This window comes from Vespula vulgaris, chromosome 6 (assembly GCF_905475345.1).
Source record: "Vespula vulgaris chromosome 6, iyVesVulg1.1, whole genome shotgun sequence".
In the NCBI taxonomy this organism is placed as follows: Eukaryota; Metazoa; Arthropoda; class Insecta; order Hymenoptera; family Vespidae; genus Vespula; species Vespula vulgaris.
In genome coordinates this window covers 7,176,239-7,197,621 of record NC_066591.1, presented here as the reverse complement: position 1 = coordinate 7,197,621, position 21,383 = coordinate 7,176,239, and the positions used below count along the sequence as shown (strand labels likewise).

The 21,383-nt window shown below is 35.3% G+C and overlaps 1 protein-coding gene across 2 annotated transcripts in view; it reads left to right on the top strand.

Annotated features, from left to right (window-relative positions):
- The window catches only part of LOC127064908 (nephrin-like), a 95,613-nt gene that overhangs the window by 11,277 nt on the left and 62,953 nt on the right, over window positions 1–21,383 (top strand). The window contains exon 2 of one of the 2 annotated variants that reach the window (XM_050996565.1): window positions 9,494–9,607. The exons of the other annotated variant lie outside the window; for it this stretch is intronic. The gene's annotated coding sequence lies outside the window, so the exon portion shown is untranslated. The remainder of the gene's footprint in view (window positions 1–9,493; window positions 9,608–21,383) is intronic. 2 annotated transcript variants of the gene reach the window in all.

Here is a 21,383-nt window from a genome sequence, read left to right as displayed (position 1 = left end):
ATTCGATTGAGTCTTTAGGGTAAAATAAAACGAAGATTTTATTTGCGGTAAGATCGTGTTCTTGATTCATGATAACATCAAAGGTAATAATACTACAAATTTTTAATGATTATTTCAACTTCTTGAAATCTATTTACAATTGATTGATATTAAGGATGCAAAAAGATATTGGAGAATATACGATTTTATTTATACAAAAATTGAGAACTCTTATATAGTTCAAGTTTTTATGTGTTTTGAAAGGAAAGAGCTTAATCTAGATGAGATAAGAAAGAGGGAGTTAGATAAAGAGAGAAAGAGAGAGAGAGAGAGAGGGAGAAAGAAGAAGATGTTTCTGACGCGTCGTTCAGTTTGACGTCCTTGAAATGACAAATAGGAAGGCTCGAAATATGGTTTGATATCGCACGGTAATCCTAGCTCGCGTTTCCCATGGGTGTGACAGTCACGTTAGTTAATGGTAGAGCGTCGTTGAGTATCCGTTATTCGATCTTATGCGAGAAACTCGTGGGACGACATGTTACACCGTGACCACTCTGACGAGTCTTACACGTTGCTAGTCGGTGCTACGACCTAATTTTCCAATGTCATAAGTCGACATTAGATACCTTTCGCGTTCCATAAGAAGTTGATCTGTTCTTTACGATCAAAATGCAATTGACCTTTTTACTCGAAAGAAATTTTTTCCCAACGTTTTATTTATCGATTGATCGTTCCTGATTAATATTCAGCGTTATACTTACATAGGTAAAATAACGATATTCCTAATGTTCTCTTGTTGAAAATAAAATAAAATAAACGTTCTCTCGTTATTTTACTACGGTCGTAACAATAAATATGGATAAAGTCTCCCCTGTTTTCTTCTCTTCCTTATCGCTGCAATGAATAATTAATGCTACGATCTCGATATTTATAAAATCTCGTAAGAGGCAATAGATATTCTGGTTATGTACGTCCAACACGTATATCTCTTGGACATGTTAAAAATCGCAAAGAAAGATCACAGCCTACGCGCGCGCGCACCTGTCTTTACGTATATACAGACATTATATAGAAAAGGATCGAGAAAAAAAATAAAATAAATGGATTCGTAGAATGACGAAGATAATAAGGGAGCGTGAGAAGTGACTATGAAATGTCGAAGTAAATCACACAGTGCATTATACGGAACGAACGGTGCTTATTAAAGCTCGATGTTATTAACTTTTTTTTTGTCTTCTTCTTTTCAACAAGTCCCTCGACGAGCCATATTCCAGTGGCGCGTTAACGAGCTGCTCTCACAATTACGTTCCGACTTCGTAACGATATCAACGAGCGATGTTTTCGATGAAAGAAAGAAAAAAAAGTTGCAGATGCATTGACATCTTTTGTTCTTCCTTTTTTTTTCCTTTTCTTTTTTTTTTAGAAACGATGAACGATCGTTCGAACGACACGATATTACGAACTTGTTTATCGAATTTATTTTTCTCGGCCAATTGTAACTGAAACTGAGAACGATCTATGCCATCAAGATGTTTATCACGTTGAAAAAAAAATTATTTTCATTGATTTAAAATTATCTGATTCGAGGACTGGATTTCTGATTAGCAATTAAGCGTGACTAATGTACGACAAGAGAAATAAATATATATTCCCGTATCGCATATATATGGATAAAGGTCGGTAACATTTTATAACGGCTGTTGTAGTGGAGAGTATCATGAGTGAAAGAAAGAGAATAAAATGCAAACTCGCTTACACTGTTCATAGAAGGCTTTTTAATGCAAAAAATGTTCTTATTCGCTAGAGTGCCGAAGGTAATTACGTTAATAGTAACTTTCACATAGGCGGACCATTGCTGGAGACTTCATCTCTCTATATACGTATTATATTTTATAATATTAATACCTATACTTAATGCTATTATTAGCTTTTAGTGGCATCGAATGATGGAATTCATTTACGATCGATCCATATAATCTTTAAATTAGATTAATTATTATCTATGTTAATTATTATACTTATCTGATTCAGAGGAAAAATTTTCTCGATGCAAATTTATGCGTCGTATAATCAGATCGAAGATGATTTGAAATATTGTATGATATCGTTTTCTCGGGGAAAAAAATATAAAGAAAAAAATATTTTTCGATTTGTCTGGAAAATTTAGAAAAGTTTTCTGGCAAGACGATACGACCCAACCGACAATGAGCTGTAAGTTTCAAGAGGATCGATTATCGAGGCACGAAGCGGCTTACGTTCGACTTCGGGAACCCTTCCGAGGTTCGATTCCGCGATTTATTTGCTCGCAATTGAAATGCAAACGATCTTTTTTCGAGCTTCGAGAGAAACGACTCGTCCTCGTGGAATTCCTGACTCGCGAGAATCGTTCCTTCGCTATTGGATGTTCTTCGAGAGATTTACGAGAGGCCTTTATATCGTGAATACTACGACGAAAGAGAAAGTGTCAGGAAAGATTGGTATGAAATTGGTATGACCTTCTATAAAAAAAAAAGATAGGAAAAAAAATAATTGTAAACAAAAAATGGACCTTGAAAGATAATCTCAAAGGATATTAAAGCATAATAACTTAGAAGATAATCTCTAAGTAAATCTTACACAATCCTAAGACATAATACTGTAAATAGACGAGTGAAAGATAAATTAATTACGATGAATAATGATGGATCGCAGCTGGTGGTTCTTTAAAAAGAAAAAAACATCTCTCTCTCTCTCTCTCCCTCTCTCTTTCCCTCTTTTCTTCTATATTATAAAACAACGATCATCTGGAAAGTATTTTATCTTGTCAACGTTTTAACTTTAACACGTAAAACAGGTTTGAGATAATCTACGTAATCTTAATTACACGATCAATGATATAGAAGATCGAGAAACGAAGGGATGACCAAGTCAATCAAAAGTATCTTACTGAGCTTCCGTTGGTACTAGCTCGAAAATGAGAGTGAGTAGCTCGAGAAAATAGCCTGAAGCGGTTCGTCGAAAGATACTAATCGAGCCCACCAACCAGCTCGAGTACGAACGATTAATATTCGCTTTCGGAGCAGTCCAATTAATTAAGCCGCGTTGCTCGTAAACGTTAATCACGCGAGGCAGCGTGATCGGCTTCACTACGAACTCTTCGTTGCTTTCTACGAAGCTGCAATGCACCTGTGTGAAAGAGAAAGAGAGAAAGAGATAGAGAGGGAGATAGATAGAGAGAGAGAGAGAGAGAGAGAGAGAGAGAGAGAGAGAGAGAGAGAGAGAGAGAGAGAGAAAGAGGGAGAAAGAGATAACAATTCAAGCAATTAATACGATTTCAAAATTAATATATAACTGAATGAAAAAGAATACCTAGAAAAGAGCCAATCAACACAATACAATATAGTACAATATAATGCAATGAAGATAATATATATTAAAAAAAGAAAACAGTTTCAATTTCGCTTGAACTCTATCTTTATAAAATGAAAAGAGAGAAAAGGGGAGAGGGAAAGCATCATTCTTGTACCCTAAAGCCGAAGGGTAAAGCGTGGTTGGGTGGACTTGAAACCTACGGCACTTTAAATCTTCGTGAGCCACGTCGCTCTATCTGTTTCTCTCGAAGTAGAAAAAGAAGAAAAGGGAGGTAGCACTTGGAAAAGGAAGGCGTATCCGTGATTTATGAGTTAATATGGATTTGGAACGCTTTAACGAGTCCTTCGTGAGGAGACTATTCTAATGCTTTGTTATTCGAAACGTATTTATGTGCCTTGGAAATTTTTCGCGTTGGATTGAAAACGAGCGAGAGGCGCGCGTTTATTCCACTGCAGGCACGTATCGAGCTGGATGAGTAGGAAAAACAAAAAAAGAAGAGGAAAGAAAAAGAGAAAAAAGAAAGAAAAAAGAAAACAAAAAAAAACATGGAAAAGGTAAAGAAGAAAAAGAAAAAAAAAGAAAAAGAAAAAACGGGATAGAAAAATGGAAGATACTGTGAAACGTAATAGCCATATGTTCTTTAATTATAAGTTTCCAAGACGTTTGCTCGCGCGTTACTGAAATGGATACTGAATATTCTCTCGTAAAATTACATCGGAGGTTCCTTCCCTACATAGACCAAGGTTATATCCGACCTAAGAAAAATTGCTCGACGGCTTTCTACGTTATTTGCAAAAAAGCTGACTGACTTCCGACTAATAACCAGGCAACGGCTGCAAGAAATAAAATGGTTAAGGGAAAGTAGAGTACGAGAAAATAAAAACGCATAAGCTAAGATTGCGTATTCGAAACTAATTTGACGAACTCTTCCGATATGGCAGAGGGTAAACATCATAACTAGCTCGCTCCTTGATTATTCCAAAAGTTAAATGTGATCGATCATTTTATCGAGATAAATCAGCTTGTATCAGGATTTGAAAGAAGAAAAAGAAAGCAAGAAAATGTAGATATATGTTTAAAGTAGATCATTTATTTTATCCCCGGACGATAATACAAATATGAATATGAATATAATGTGCAAATGAATTTTAATGAATTTCAAGAGAAAAGTTAATTATCGGGAAGGAAAAGAAGAGAAGAAAACGTTAACAAAAGTCTATATGCGTACGCATTTCCGAGTATATTAACCAAAAAGCTGTATTCGACTGAAGTGCTCTCTCTCTTCCCTTCATCCACCCGCACCCCACTACCATAACCAAAGTCAATCCCTTCGATGCCGCAGGATACTAAGCGAACGACATCGAATTATGCGAGCGTCCCCCTTGCGTTACCGAAGTTTACAGTTCGCGACACAACTTTGTTGACATTTGGTCGGCTTACTGAGGGTAGAGCTCGGTCAGGCAGTGTGGAACGATTCGTTGACCGGAACTGTAGAACGTAAACTTCGTTTATCTTTCCATGAATCTTTCATCATATCTTGTGGATCAATCTGATAAGGTTATCAGCATTTAATTGAAAAAATTATCAAAATTTTTGTACTATCTATGAAGTAAAATTTGAATCGATCATCACCGTATAGTCTATCTATTAATTAATTAAATAAAATAACGTATGAGCGAATATTTCCGTGTGAAATAACAGCAGAGAGGAATAGAATACAATAATTGTATTTCCAATTCATGGAATACTGAAAAGAATTGATACTACAATTGAACTCCGAACAATGGAAATATTTCAATTTCGTTTATTCGACGTTCGTTTTCATCTGCTATTGATCCGTTGCGAAATGTTTCATTTCTAACGAAGCGATCTATTAATCGTTAATTAATACCGGATCGTTTGATTGATACAGTAAACAGATACAAACGCTGATCATATCAAATCTTCTTTGCAAGATAAATTTGAGTGTGTAGGAGTTATACTACCATCTAATTACGCTCTCTACCAATAGTTAAACAACCCTCTTGAAAATATCCCTATCCTCGGGCTATTCATTTGACTCTTATTCACCTTCTACGGATCGATGATGATGTTTCTTTCTTTATTGAACTTTTATAAAATCCAAAAATGCTCTATAGAATTTTCCTTTGAGAACGTTTTACTTTTTCTTTCTTTTCTTTTTCTTTTTTCCTCTTATTAAACTTATTCAATACTTTTCTCTCTAATACAAATTGTTATATTACAATTATAAATGACGAAGAGATATTTTCTTTATATTCAAGAATTCTTGTAGTGAAATTAAACGAATGAGTCGTAGGGAATTGGAACAAGCTGTCTAATGTATCATTCCCTTTTATGTATTCCTCTTTTTTTTTTTGTTAAACTTAGTACTTTTATGCGTTTAGGTAAATACCAAGCTCAAAATGTTTAACGAGAAACGGAAAGTGTCCTTTTCTCACTTGTGCATGGTCGCATGGCTAATGGACAAAGTGAGTTTGTAATTTCACGTTAAAACAGTATGTCGTACCTTTAAAGGACCAACGAATAATTACAACGAGCCAGAGATGTATAGGCTTCCGTCGCGTTTACATATTCTTTTAATCTTTTAAATATGTTATATATAAATATTTTTAAATTTAAAATGATGAAAATAGTTCTCGATTTATATCGTTTATTTATATTGTAAAAGAAGTTTAGTCCTTATTTTTATAAAATATACCGTATAGCATAAAACATAAATATGAAAATAAACTGTTACATTTTATTTATCAGACTTAATTACATTTACCTCTTAATGGTGGAAATAAATATCATAAATAGTTTTTATCGGTCAATTGAACAATTGTTACGATTATTGTTCCTTTTATAAAACTGGCGGTGTATCTTTACATTTTTGCTCGTCACGATACATACATGCGAATGAAATTTCAAAATAACGTAATATTGAAAAGGATTAGTAATGTTATTGTATCATGTATCAATTGTTCTAAATGTTAAATATGAATGTTGAGATGATAGAATGATATTTCTCTTTCATATAGTTATGTGAGATAGAGAGAGATTTTTAAAAACAAATATCATCGTATTTCTTCTCTAAAATTTGGTTCAATATCTCAGTATTCGATCGCAACGATCGTTATTTTTAATCTTTTTTTTTTTGGTAGTAAAAGGTCTTTTCCATTCCGAACTCGTTACGCGCACTATAACCTTGCGTTGGCACCTCAATCGTGGCATGGTGATATCACACGAAAAATCCGCTCACCGAGGTTAATCTCGGCAGCGGTGGTAGCCGATAAATGAACGCTCTTGCTCTCGAAAAGTTTGTTTTTTGCTTTTACGCCGAAACCAAGCGGCGCTTTTCGTCTGATCTCGACTCGCACGTACAAACTACTGCTCGCACTTTTAACGCTTCTGTATTTTCCTCTCTCTCTCCCTCTCTCTCTCACTCACTCCCTTTTTTGAGTCTGCATAGCCAGTAATGATGGATACTGGAGATAGAACTACAAGCATTTCGTTTCTATGCACAAAGTAATGAACATCGGGAACTTTATCAGTAACCGTCGTGTTTATTTCGCGATAATTGTATCGTTAAATTAATAAAGAATGATGTTTTAATTTTCAGCTCGAAAGTAGAAATAGATTCGTTCGTTAATTGTAAAGAATTATGGTCAAAATAATGCTTGTTGATAGTCCAGACACATAACGGTATCAGTGGCTTTCGTTTCAATTAACAATCCTTTGTAAAACGATGTAAACAGGTATAGTAAGCGAACGTAACGCAAAGTAAAGCGTGTCCTGTGCCTCGTTTCGATTTTCCTCTCCTTCCTCGTAAAACATCGACGCACACAAATACGCACATGTAAATATCTACAGCGTTATCAGCTACTCTCTCTCTCTCTCTCTCTCTCTCTCTCTCTCTCTCTCTCTCCTCTCTCACTCTCTCTCCCCCTCTCTCTTTCTCTTGATAGACCAACCATGCTTCGAAATCACGACGAGCTTTCAGTTACGCGTATTCTGATCGAGCTCTGGTCGACGTTAAATCATCGTTCGTGGATTACAAGCGATTTTGGCCAAACGAGCACTTCTCGTAATTTCGTAATTGTAACGATGGAGCTATTTTCCATCGGCAACATTCGTTGTTTTTGATCTTTTACAGAAACGAGATAATACGTTGAATATTGGCTTTGCTTATGCGAGAGATATTTAACACAATGAAATATATCGAATATGTTTAATTTTTTCGGTTGTATTACATTATTTGTAATTTATCATTGGTACTCAATTTTGATGGATTGCCTTCAATAGATCTGTGAAGTTGATAAGAATAATTCTATCTTTCATACTTGATTTAAAGGCTAAAGGTAATGTTACGCAAACATCGGAAATAATTTATTCAATTCTGCACTTTGCACACGCTATATAAGAAATTAAAAAGGAAGAAATCAATTAAATAAATTCGCTCTATTTTCATACAAGATTATCATTCGGTAATTTATAGATGCAAATTCTTATTGTAGTTATATCATCTACTGCTATTCAAAAGCGATCCTGTCAAAATTTCTAAAAATGTTTCTCCAATCTCAGAAATAGTTATATATAAAAATAATTTGGATTTATTTGATATTCTCGTTCGAGTTCCGTGTATTTCAACACCGTGTCATGCAAAATTGAATTCCATTTCAACACGGTACATTAAAATTAAAATTACATCCTCTATCGATTATACTGGACGATAATAGTCTCGGAAAATCACTGTATCGGTTCTCAAGCGATCGATCACCACGATATTTTTTGTAGAAACAAGAAATGAGAGAACGGGAATAAAGTTTTATCGTCACTTTTTTCAACTATTAAATTTCAACATAGGAATAAGATGGACACATAGTGAAATTTACAATCACTTTTTCTAAATCGGTTTAATATTTTTAATTTGTGAGTATATACCAGCATAGAATGATATTGACTTACTATTCTTTATGTATTACACTTCAAATCAAATAATAATAGCACATGAAAAGTTTATTTTATATATTTCATTTCTTTTACGATTAATCATTAACTAGCTGATAATTGACGATGTATTTAGTATATCAATTTTTTTTTACAGATATTCAATAAATTCAAAGCATCCTGCTGAGTCTAGAAAAAGTAATTATATTTTGAAAAGTACATAGTCAAGCACAAATCATTATTTCAGCATTCTCATATTTACGTAGGATCATTAACGGTTTGTAATTCATGAGTAAAGAATCGAAGAAATCATAAGTTAGGTGAGTTAGTAGAAAAGGTTGATGTATCAGGTTGAGCACATTATTTAGTGTCAGCCAATTAACGTACTGCCGGGATTGCGAATGTTCACCTCGTTCGTATCGCGCGCAAGGGCCATCGATTGAAGAGAGATGCGAGAGGAAGGAGGAGGGTGTTCCTTTTTCGTACCGTCCGGTAACTACCGGGCAAAATTGCACGGTGAGCGATATTATCGGATTCGTGTTTCAAACACGCTACCTCTGATTTCGTAGTCGAGAGAAATAGCCAACGAGAGAAGCGGGGTGGTGCCTTTGGGGGTGGGTGAATAGAAAGAGGTCGATGGCTCGGTGTAAATGGACGAAGATGATGAAGGAGAGAGAATGAGAGATCGATAGAAAGAGAGGGAGAGAGAGAGAGAGAGAGAAAGGGAAGGAAGGAAAAAGAGAGAAAGGGAGAGAGAGAGAGAGAGAGAGAGAGAGAGAGAGAGAGATAGAGCGAAGAGTAGTTCGAAAGCCGCTCAAGATCTCTCCAATCTCGAATTCGATCATGCGGATTCTGGCATGATTTACTTGCCGATTACAAGCTTCGATATATTGCCTTTGATTTCTACCTTAACGCATTATCATTTGATTGAAGTAATCTCTGTTCAAATTATAGTCAATGAATATCATGGAATCTCAATCAATCGAATTACTCGAACCAAAGAAACCGGTCGATGATCAATCTGTTCGATTAAATGTTAACTCAAGGATCATCTGTTACACGGACACTTGGAACTAATGGAAAAGAAAATTCGTTTGAATCTTTTAGAAAATGCACGTTAGAGATCGTTTGTTTGCTTTGTGAACGATTCTTCTGCTTTATTTCTCCCATTGATTTCGTTTCTTTTTCATGCTCGGTTCCTTTTCGATATCAGGAGAGCGGAAATGGGAATAACGTAAAAGAACATTTCGCAGAGTCGCTATAAAAGCAACGAATAACTTGGAGGGAAGTTCAGCGTGTATTTCGTTCACGTACGTTGGATGTGCACGTAAGTATTAGTTTTTATATCAATAGTAAACTAGCTAATTTAGCTACGTGCCGAAGGAAATATCCAAAAATGACTACGCGTTACTAAATAATTTCTGAATAAATTGGTCGGAATGATATTCATTAACTTTTTAATATACGATTTAATTAAAAAGAATTTTTCGATACGTATATTTATTATTTATTTTGTTATAATATATTGGCATTAATTGTGATCATTATCGAATTAAGAAATTTGTATAAGTTAATATAAAGTATTATTTCTAGATTTCTCTTGGATCATTATTTCTGATGATACGTATATCTTATCGTTTTGTATAACGAGGCATAAGAAAACAATTTGGAAATATTTTGGATATAAAATATAAACGTATGTTTAAATTTTAAATGTACATATTTAAAATATTTAAAAATATTTTAATTCGTTTAATTAACATTCACTCGAAAGAATAAATAAGACTAAAATGAAAATATAATCGAAAATAAGTAAGCCATTTTTCGAATTTATCTACATATTCTACCTCTTCTTTCGCTCGCGATCCTCTTTCATTGATCTCTAAGGGATCGTTGTTTAATGCAAATCAATACCTCAGCTTTATCTAGCCCTGAGTAGTAAGCTCGAGCCTTTCACTGAATCACGATGGTCCCGCAAATGGCTTTGCGGTAGGGTTTTGGGCTGAAAAGCTGTCCCAAGCAAGTTGTTGAGCTTGCTTTTACGATCGCTTTTCTCGTCTCCCGGCCAGGTCTTTTAGAATGGCTTTGGCAAAGTGAAGCTCGACGCATGGACGCCGCAACGCACGCGATAATGTATAGCTCGTTGTATATACAACGTATGTGTAGGTGGTGGTCCGAAGAAATGGTGTCGAAATCGCTAGGGCTCCATCGAATGCCGCAGCCGCTTCGTCGATCCTCGTAAATAAGATCCAAAGAAACCTTTTATAAAGGGCTCCCTTGCCTGTAGAAAACCGAAATAGTCCATCACATACACATACATACACACACATATACATATACACATATGTTTCATATATGTATATATATATATATTTTCTCTCTTTCTTTCCTTTTCTCTTTTTCTAACGGATTCTGGTCACCTACGCGTTCTTTTTACATTGTACTTGAGAAGCATTAGTAGGCATGATGCGTTGTATTCGAGGGTGAAGAAAGCTGAAAGACGCTAGGAATCAGACAAAGCGATCATATCGATCAAACGCTAGTTATGAATCTGTAGATCTATCACAATTCTAAAGAAATAGATCTGGTGAAATGTTTCATTTAAATGCTATTTATCTAATGTTACAACGATTACAATCGCAGTTGCAGTTAAATTTGTATCGAATAGTGTAATCATTTTCTTCTTTTCACCTTCTTTTTTAATTTTTTTATTTTTCCGAATATTTTTCGACGAAAAGAAAAATTCGAATCGACCGTATGACTGCAGCGACGCGTTATACAAAGGAACCAATCTCGTGAGAAATGTAACGAAATTGCGTTGGATTTGAGGCCATCCTCGTGAATAATGCATGACGGCATCAGACGTGTCTTCAACAATGTTACCATGTTGAGTCTTCTATATTCCAGTTACGATATTATAATCTGCCATCCGTTCACACAGATACGTATCGTCATAGACGTATTTACACCAAAAAGATATTAAGAATCTTGTCAATCCTTTTTTGAAGGGAAAAAGAATCACACGAGAAATAGGACATCTATGAGGTCTATCCATTGTTCGTTCTAACAGAGAGAAGCTAGAAATGTAACGGAGCTTCCTATTTTGATAGGACGTTGCAAGCACGAATACCGTCTACGATTCCGGTAGACACATGGACGATATATGGCACTCGTGAAGGGGTAGTGACTTGTGGTTACCGGTATAGGAGATGATGCACGGTCAGGACATGCGGTCTTACCCTCATCCACAGTCTCGTTCGACTTTCGTCCTATCTTCGTCTTTGCCCACGTCCTACTATTCCCGTAATGGTATCTCTTGTAGAATTACGGATTTGTGGAGTTTCATTCATTGCATTGAACGTTGCTATGTCTTGGATCGTTTATTTTAGAGTACCATCTCCGTTTTGTCACCTTTAACCGTTTGTATAAACTGGTTTATAGTTGACATATCTGTTTTTATTAACTCGCTCGTGCAGTACTTACCTGAATATTGAAATAGAATAACTCTTCGAAAATATTTTTAGTCGATATAAAATAACTATTGAATATCGTTCGTTTATTTTCAAACGGATTAGGTATTAAAATTTCATAATAGAAATTATTCATTGAAGAATGAAACGAATGAAAAAAGAATGAAGAAATTATAACGGAGATAATCGTAGGAATCATCAGAATCCAAGAAGGAACATAGGAGGATCGTGGAAGATAAAAAGGGCAATAGAAGAGCGATCGTCCGTGGTATCCGGAAGTTACGGCTCTGGGACATATTTTCTCCTTCCTCTGGTATGTCGCAAATCGTGCCGAGCTCGAAATAGACAGGAAAGGAGAGAGAGAGGGAGAGAAAGGGAGAGAGAGAGAGAGAGAGAGAGAGAGAAAGAAAGAGAGAGATAGGTAGGTAGGGCGTCCCTCATTCTAACCGGAAAAAACCTTCTTTCGTTGTGTGATCACAGCGCTCCGGTTATCGTCGTACGAGGCGAGAAATATATGAGGTATTCCTATTCGAAGCTAGCCAACGTGGTCGAAGGAAGAATAAAAGAGAAAGAGAGAAGAGAAAGAAAAGAGAGGATCTGCCTTATGGCGCGTGCTGCCGGTCGACGGAATATCGGCTACGTGATGCAATCTTTATCCGATCTTTCTCGGTGGCCGCCGACCGAGCTTTCTATTCTTTTTTTATCCCTTTTTCAGAGAGCTTCTATTCTAGCAACGACAGCAGCGCCAGCACCAACGACAGTAGCAACAGATACCACCACGATAACGTAACTTCTTTCTTGAATTTACGTTTTCGAGGAACGCCAGGCTCGTTCAGTCTCGACTTTTCGAGACGACGGTACGCGTTCATCTTTGCTCCGCGTCACTTCCGAGAGTAATAACGCGATATCGGAGCGAACTCGTAAGCTGCTTTCGAAGCTACTTTCCGTAGTATACGAGAGGCGGACGAGCGAGTCTTTCGCGGCAACAGCCGCCATTATTTACGAGAAGTCCGTGCCGGGCATACGCGTGCCATCTCACGTGCCCAACTTTTCTCGAGATTTCCTTCCTTCCTTCCTTCCTTCCTTCCTTCCGTCCTTCCTTTCTCTCTTTCTTCCTTTCTCCCTTCATTGCTTTCTTTCTTCCTTCTTTTATTCCTTTCTATCATCTTACGTTTCTTTTTTAGATTATAAAAGACTTGAGAGCCTACGTTAAAAAGGCTTTTATAAAATCTTTTTTTTCAACATGTCGTAGTTTATCATTTTTTATTGTAAGAGTTTCAGATGTTGAACATAAATATTTCTTTGGTTGGAGTCAATATTGAATATATCGCTTATCATTTCTTCTTCTGCGATTTCTTTAAATTCTGATATTGTACATTTCTTTAAATTCTGATTGTACATAGAGGACAAAGTCAGAATTCGTCTTGTAATTACGTTACGTCTTCTTCTAAAAGAAAAAGCACGATTTTATCGTTATCCTTTGGGAATCTTAATTACCCCCTTTCCTCTACTGTATCTTGATTACACCCTATCACCCTTTTACCTCTCTACCCTTCTCTAATTTAAGGTAATATGAGAGAAAGAGAGAGCGGATTGCTGCGTCGCCGGAAAAAGAATGGCTGGTTGGATCGAGTAATCGATTAGATTTCCATGGCTCCTTGGGAATTTTCTCGACGTTTTTCCAACGTTTCTCTATTTCTTTCTTTCTTTTCTTTCTTTCTTTCTTTCTTTCATTCTTTCTTTCTTTCTTTCTTTCTTTCTTTCTTTCTTTTTTTTGTCTTCTGCTTTGTCTCTTACTTCGTTGGAATTATTCTTGTGAGCATGGAATGTGTTTGAAGGATGAGAGAACTGTCGACATCTTGAAAAAGTGTATCACTACTACTTTAGCTTTCGTAATCTAAGCGTATTTTATAATACGGGAAAAAAGAGGGTAGAAAAAGAGAAAACAGAAAGGAAAGAACGAGATTAAAGAAAGTTCTTTGTCGTCAATTTTTTATATTTCTGTTTCTTGTTTTTTGTTACGTTTTTCCTCGGGATGACTCGTCGAAAACTTCAAGATAATTAACTACCAATATACTTTCTCATATGAGAGATATCAAAAGAGATAAGTTCCTTTAGAAATATTTTACTTTTAGTAAAAGACAAAGCAGAGAATGAAAATCAATTTTATCGGGCATTGCTGCGGTAGTAGTAATTCCATTACGCTGTGTTGTCAGCATCATAATATTCATAGTAAATATGAACCAGTGGACTAGGGCGAATGTTTGTTCATTCTTAAGTTGTATTAAGAAAACGACGATTGTACCATTCAATGGTTATTTTGCCGTAGTTCAATGCAAACCGTTTTCGCCTTCAATATAATAAAATACTTTTTCCTATGCTTTAACAAGATATATTTACAACTTCTTAAAAGAAGAATTCCAATAAGTTATTAAGCTTTTATAATCACTTATTTCTCTGCCTTATTCTGTAATACTATTATTACATATCAAATATGATTTCAAGTAATTCATAAATAGAAGACATTATTTTGATATCAAATATTTATTCATAAAGGGTAAACAATTGTTGTTAGAGTTGGAAGTAATACGAACAAATTACGTTTTATATTTGCAATTTTCCTCTAAAGAATACAACGTTCTTTAAAAAATTTAAAAAAGAAAAAAAATATATATTTACATATGTATGATATATGCATCGAAATTTGGAAAATTGAGTGAAAAAACTGGCATATGAATTGTCATTAACTAAAACAAGTACAATAAAAAATATCTTGTATTATCGAGAGAAAAGTATGCACGTATAACGTACAGTTATAAAATTACATAGGTATGTAGGTTTCGTTCGTAAAAGCACGAAATTCGCGTGGCACGAAAACGAATTTATACAAATTTCGGACGTGATTCTCAAACATCCAGTTCGCCTGCACGGATTTAATATTCTTTTTTTTTCGTGCGAACTTGCGTGTTTTAGCCGAACGAATTAGCCCAGCGGTATTAAATGCGATTTATCGATATAATCTATCCTCTCCGCGTCGACGGTTCTTGCAAAAAATGTCGCTCCCATCGTAGACCGCGAGCGAATGAACGACCGAGCGATTTTATTCGCCGTGGGAATATTTTCGGGGCGCGAGAACGCTTTTAAATTAGGTTAGAGACTCGTCGAGCCACGATCGTACGCGTCAAATATTATATCCACAATATGCTCGAACGTCATATTGTTGCGCTCGTGCGTGAGAGAAAGAGAGAGAGAAAGAGAAAGAGAGAGAGAGAGTAAAAGAGATTTGTGGACAAGCGTGTCGTGAAATTTAGGGGAACGAATGAAATTCTTTTGTCTCTGCTTTTTTTTCATCTTGTTCGACGTTCGACGAGACTTTTAATTTCGTTGGTGAAGTCTATCGAAAGAAGAACTAACAATTTTTTCTCTTTCTCCCTTTCTCTCCCTCTCTTCCTTTCTCTCTCTGTCTGTTTCTGTCTGCCTTTTTTCTTTCTTTCTTTCTTTCTATCTTGTAATCAAAGATAAAATCAGACGAAACGCAGAGAATAGCAATAGTTCGGTATCGCGACAGCTGCGGAAGACGGTGGAAAGTTTACGAACAGCTAGAAAGTTTTCAAGGAGGTCTTGACGAGAGCGATGACAAAATGAAAGAAGGTACGCAAGAATATCTTAAGATCCGACTGAAAGCACTTTACTTCGTATAATCAGAAAACTTGTGGACGGCTACGCTAAGTACATTGAATTCTGAAAAAGGAGCGACGAAGATGATTTTGTACTGAAAAAAAAAAAAAACCGGAAACCAAATTTTTTCCTCCCGCACGCGATCGAGTACTTATTTTATGAAAGTTCAACATAGAATTCTCTCTCTCTCTCTTTCTCTCTGTCTCTCTCTCTTTTTCTTTCTCTTTGTTCTACTGTTGAATTTCATTTTGATAGGAGATATTGGCTTTTGAAATTCATTGCCAAATGTATGTACATATACGTGTTACATTTCGTTCGATATTTTAATTTTAAACGACGCGTTCCCATTTTACTTGTAAATTTTATTTGTTTTACACTATTTTCATATTCATTTTAGACGCTGTAATTTTATATATTTAACTTTATTTTTTCTCGATTACAGCATTTATAAATATTGAAATATTAATGTTAATTATAATTTTGAAGTTGAACTATATCGTTTCTAATTTTAGTTTCATTTTTGATCTCCGAGAATCTGATTAAAAATTTATATTCTTTATACATATGTAAAAATATTTTTTAATTTGTTTTGCATTTGGTAATGTTTTCAATGTAAACATGCATACACTTTTATTCTTTATTATCGCAAAGCCATTAACCAACGTGCAAGAAAAAATTGTTCGTTTTGCGTACGCGAAAGTACACATCTGTAAACTCGAATAATAAGCCAAGGCTGGAGAATAGCGATGCGTGCTCGCATTAATCTCTCGGCAACCCTTCGAGAAAATAGTTTGTAGGAGTTGACGGGTCATTATTCATCTCGATATGCGTCGATAATTATTTATGATAACGAAAAAAAGAGTTGGCATATCCGTTGTCTTTCTGAACATAACGCGTTCGAAATGAGAGCGAGCGTATGAAAAAGAAACGAGCTTTCGATGTCTCACGAAAGAAGAATAAATATCGAAAAATTAATTAATATGTGTTATTATTTTAAATTGCTTTTTATGCGTTCTACTTATATAGGATAATAAAAAAAAAAGAAACATTGTTTCGATAACGTGTTTACAAATGTCTTTTATTAAAGTTAAAGTCCGCACGCAGTGTATTAATTTTAATAACTCGATCGAAAAAGGATTGCAATCATTTCTAAAAGCAAATCTCGGAAATTTCGTCCTGTTCGATCGATCGTGAAATCAATCAGACATATTGCTAGTCCCATCGACGGTGCATTTTAGTGCAATCTAGATCGAGACGGCTCAGACGATTTAATCGTTTTATTTGTTCAAACCGTTCGTAATAACATCGAAACAATAATCTTTTTCCGAGGCATCGTGCCGCACACATTAGTTCAGATGGTACGATCGGTTCTCGCAGTCGATTCAATTACGAAAATCATAAATCTTCTTCTGGCCGATTGCGATCGATCGCGTCGTTAGCGGTTTCGAACGCAGGAAATGTAAAGCACGTTGCTATCGCGAACTCGCATTCGAATTACTCGATCTAAACTGGAACGTGTTCTGCGTCGACTTGTTCGTTGTCATTTTACGAATAATATGGGATTGGCATGCTAATATCACAACACGATTTTCCATTTTCTACTTTTTATAATTAGAATATATCGCGAATTTTTATCGCGATCGACACGAATATCTTTCAAAATATTGTAAAATATCGTAACATCATGGTATATATATATAAATCTTCAAAATTTATTCGCATAACTTTTCGGTGAATAAAAAGAACCGTAGTTAAAACTATATTTATGGATAGTCGTTATTTTTTTTATCACGAATGTCACGTTTTCGTGCAAGACAAAATCATTTTTATACCATTGATCGGCACGAATTGTTATCGAAGAAATTTATAAAGTATCTTCGTCCTTAACGTCGAAAAAAGTGACTGTTCATGACAAAAGCATATGAAAGAATAATCGATCCTTTAACCATATTTTCTTAACTTGGAATTTATAATATAACGATGTCTTTTCTATCTATTAATATTAATCTATCTTGATATTATATATTTTTCGAACGATATTATATTATGCATTTATGAAATTTTTCGACAAATAAATTATTTCTATCAGGGTCTATAGAATTCGTCGAATAAAAATTCTGATAGTAAGTAAAATGAAAATTTAGTCATTCCTTTTATACGATTTCATAGAATCTAACTTTTGAAAGTAAAGCAAAAGGAAAAGGAGGGTCAGGGAAAAGGGTAAGTACCATCGTGGGAGCGATTCGTCATCTCTGATAATTTTCTGCATCTTCCAGCTGCGAGAGTCCCTTAGCTTTAAAGTGTCGAGCGCTTTGGAAGGAACCGAACGCGTATTTATTTCAAACTTGACTATCCTAACAAGTCTTCTCTTATTCTTGGAATCTCGCTTTTTCCTAAAATAAATTAAAGAGGATATATCGAATTTTCACAGTTTCACCGATATTCGCAATTTCTCTGATACAATATATTTTTCTTGGTCTAAATTTTCGATTTTTCTTTAAAAATGACGCAAATCGGTATTTCTGTATCCAATTAGTTATTATTTAAATAAATTAAAAACAATCGAATGATCAACTTGAATCGTGAAATTGAATATCCTTATGTGCTAGCTGGAAGGATTAAAGAGATGGAAGGAAGGAAGCGAATTACCATTCAGTCAAGTCGGCACGTTTCCAATTATCCTGAAAAGGATCGAGCTCGTTTGTCGTCGATGGAACGTAGGCATCGATCGACGCATCAAGACCCGGCATCCGTCTTAATCTCGTTATCGGAAAATGTGAAAGGAAAGTGTCGAAAGTTCGATGTGTACGAAAGAGATAGATAGATAGATAGAGATAGAGAGAGAGAGATAGAGAGAGAGAGAGAGAGAGAGAGAGAGAGAGAGAGAGAGAGAGAACAGAGTAAACGTGTTTACGTGGTCTAAATGGAGATATCGATTCTATACTCTGCACCATGCCAATTTTTTTCTTTTTTTCCTTTTCTCTTTCTCCTTCTTCTTCTTCTTATTTCTCTTTTTCAATTTCACAAACACATATAGACAAAGTTTCGATTTTTCTTTCTGGCGAAAGGAACAATGAAAAATTGTTGCCCCTTCTTGGAGTCTATAAGGCGAACATAAATTCCAAAGCGATATATCGCGTGCACTGTTTATCAAGGCTCTTTCACCTTTCCTCATATGAAGGAGACAGGAAATCTATTAATTTTAGCGCGAGCAGCGGCTCGCTTAACTCCGAGTACGGCTGTTCGTAGTAGTAGCGATGGTGGTGGTGTTCGTGGTCCCTTCTTCAAAGGAAGTGGGATAAAGAGAAGAAGGATAAGGAAAAGGTTCTTAAGAACAACTTCCTGAGAGCGTGCTTTCTTCCTGTCAGCTTCCAATCTTTCATCCCGTTAAAGCTGAAAGCGTAAAATCAGAAGGAAATTCTCGGTTTGTAATGGAAAACCGCACGTGAACGTCCACGTCGATTTTCACAATTCAATCGTTACGCTCACTAGTTTAATCGTTTTCTCGTTTATAAATGGAGATGCATTTTACAATAGATTAAATTGGAGATAATAATTAGGACGAAATTGTATTTAAATAATTATTTTCTGTACGATCATTATCGATGTCTTTGTTTGCAATCATTAATAATAATAATTTCATTGATATTTTCAAAATAACAATAGAATAAATGTACACGCTATTATGGTATTAATTTGGATCTTCGTAAACTTTAATATGAAATAATTAACCAAATGAAAATCGTTGTCGAATTATGAAAATAACATTTCGGTGTCGTATGAATTATGCCGCTGCAGAAACGAGGGTAAAATTCTAAAATTACATTTAATGGAAAATATCAGCCAACAGAGAAGATCTGATCGAGATAACTATGTTCATAATTGAGAAATTTTTGATAGAGATGCGACAATGATTAATTTTGATACATTAAAATATGAAAAATAATCTCCCAACTTATGAAATTATTTATCCAAAATATTCCCTTCATACGTATCTTTGAGATATCAGTTTGCCCTAGATTAAATGTATAGATAGGAAAAGCGTTCGTCGATAAAAAAAGAACGAAAGTCTTGTATAGCATTTTATTTTCTTTCTTTCTTTCATTACTATTCATAAAGGAGGAAAGAAAGCGTTTCCTCGAGTACTATAAATAATATATTCTCGTCAGCAGATACTACATTATATACGAGTTCTCGATATTATTACTTACGTAACACGGAAGATATATTTTCCTTACGTTCACCACGAAATATAAAAAAAGAAATAGAAAGAGGATAGTTCGTTAACACAGAATTTTACTTATCTTTTTTATTCCTTATATAGTTCAAATAATTAATTACTTCAATATAAACTGCGCGTGAATGACTATAGTATATACAATAAATTTATTTCAAAAGAAATGCCTGATAGCAGGTGTATAATGGCACGATTGGTAGTTATTAATTCTAGAGAAAAATTATTTTTCAACGACTATCATCTAGCTCCTATCTAAACTTGAATTTCTCTCGGAGAAAACATAAAGGAAACTGAAGTGAGGAAGAGAGCAAAGGAAATGAGTATAGTAAGAGAATGAGAAAAAGAGAAAAAGAAAGAAAGAGAGAAAGAGAGAGAGAGAGAGAGAGAGAGAGAGAGAGAGAAAGAGAGAGAACGAAATTTTATTCGTCGTGCAAATATGAAAGGACGGCTGAGTTTAAAGCACGGCCGCAGGCTCGTGGATGTTAGCTATAATAACATGCTCGAAAATAGCGGTTTCGAAACGAGAAAGCAAGAAAGACAAAACGGAAGGAAGAAGGAGAGAGAGTGAAAGAGAACGAGAGGAATATAGTCAAGAGATACAAAGAGTGTGACGGTAGCTCGCGATAGCGGACTCAATTGGCGCATTTTGTAAAACTACCTGAGAAATAAAAAGTACTATCACTGGTGTGCCTGCAGGTGTTAAAATCGTTGGGTTACGGATATCGAGGGTGGTGAGAGATATTAAGAGACATCCGGATATGCCTCGAATACGGGTTCAACGGACGAAAGGAAGGTCTCTCCCTTTTCCTCGGTCATTCTATATTTTTTTTTCTTTTCTTGTTTTTTTTTTTTTTTTTTTTTTCTTATTTCGTCGTATCAACTTCAGTAAAATGCTTGCGAGATGTTTCCTAGGATACGATATTCTCTCCGATGTACACATACGGGCGAGTTTTACACATTTGAATATCCGACAGTTTCTAGCTGGAGCATTACCGAGCTCGTTGCGGAGAAAATGCAATTTCAAAATGTTTTCTTTCTTTCTTTTTTCTTTCTTTCATTCTAAAATGTCAATAAAAATTCCTCTCCCGTGAAGAAGCATGACATGATTCTAAAGTAACTACTATTTTTCTGTAAAGTTATTACAATGTTCTTTTCATCGCAACGGTACGTATTTATAAACGATCATAAACATACTAAAAATCATAACATAATACAAATCATAAGTATAATATGACATAACCAATACCGTTTTAACGATGCTGCTAGATCCGGCATACAAAAGATCTTAAACCATCGTCCCGGCTTTGTTTCATTTTGTAACAATCCGCATACGGTAACCCATAAAAATTGATGTATATCGGTTGGCCAATCGCAAGCTTGCGATCTGGACACGTAATACTCTTATATTCTGCAATACGTTATAACATAGGTATCGTCATCGTAACTGTGGAATCACGTCGCACTTGTTGTTGTATCAGTAAAAATTGAATGCTCGTAAAATGGTAGACGACGATATGCTGGTAAACGTATGGGTAAATGATGCGTTGAGAATTCGAGCATTCGCAACTTTAGTTCTGGTCTTATTCGAAGGGATAGGGATAGAAATGGGAATGGGGAATGAACAAGCTGTCAAAGGATGGCAAGGAAAATACGATCTCTACCTACGGTTTATATCGACGATTCACGAACGCGATAAAATTTCGTTCGTAGCTCGTAGC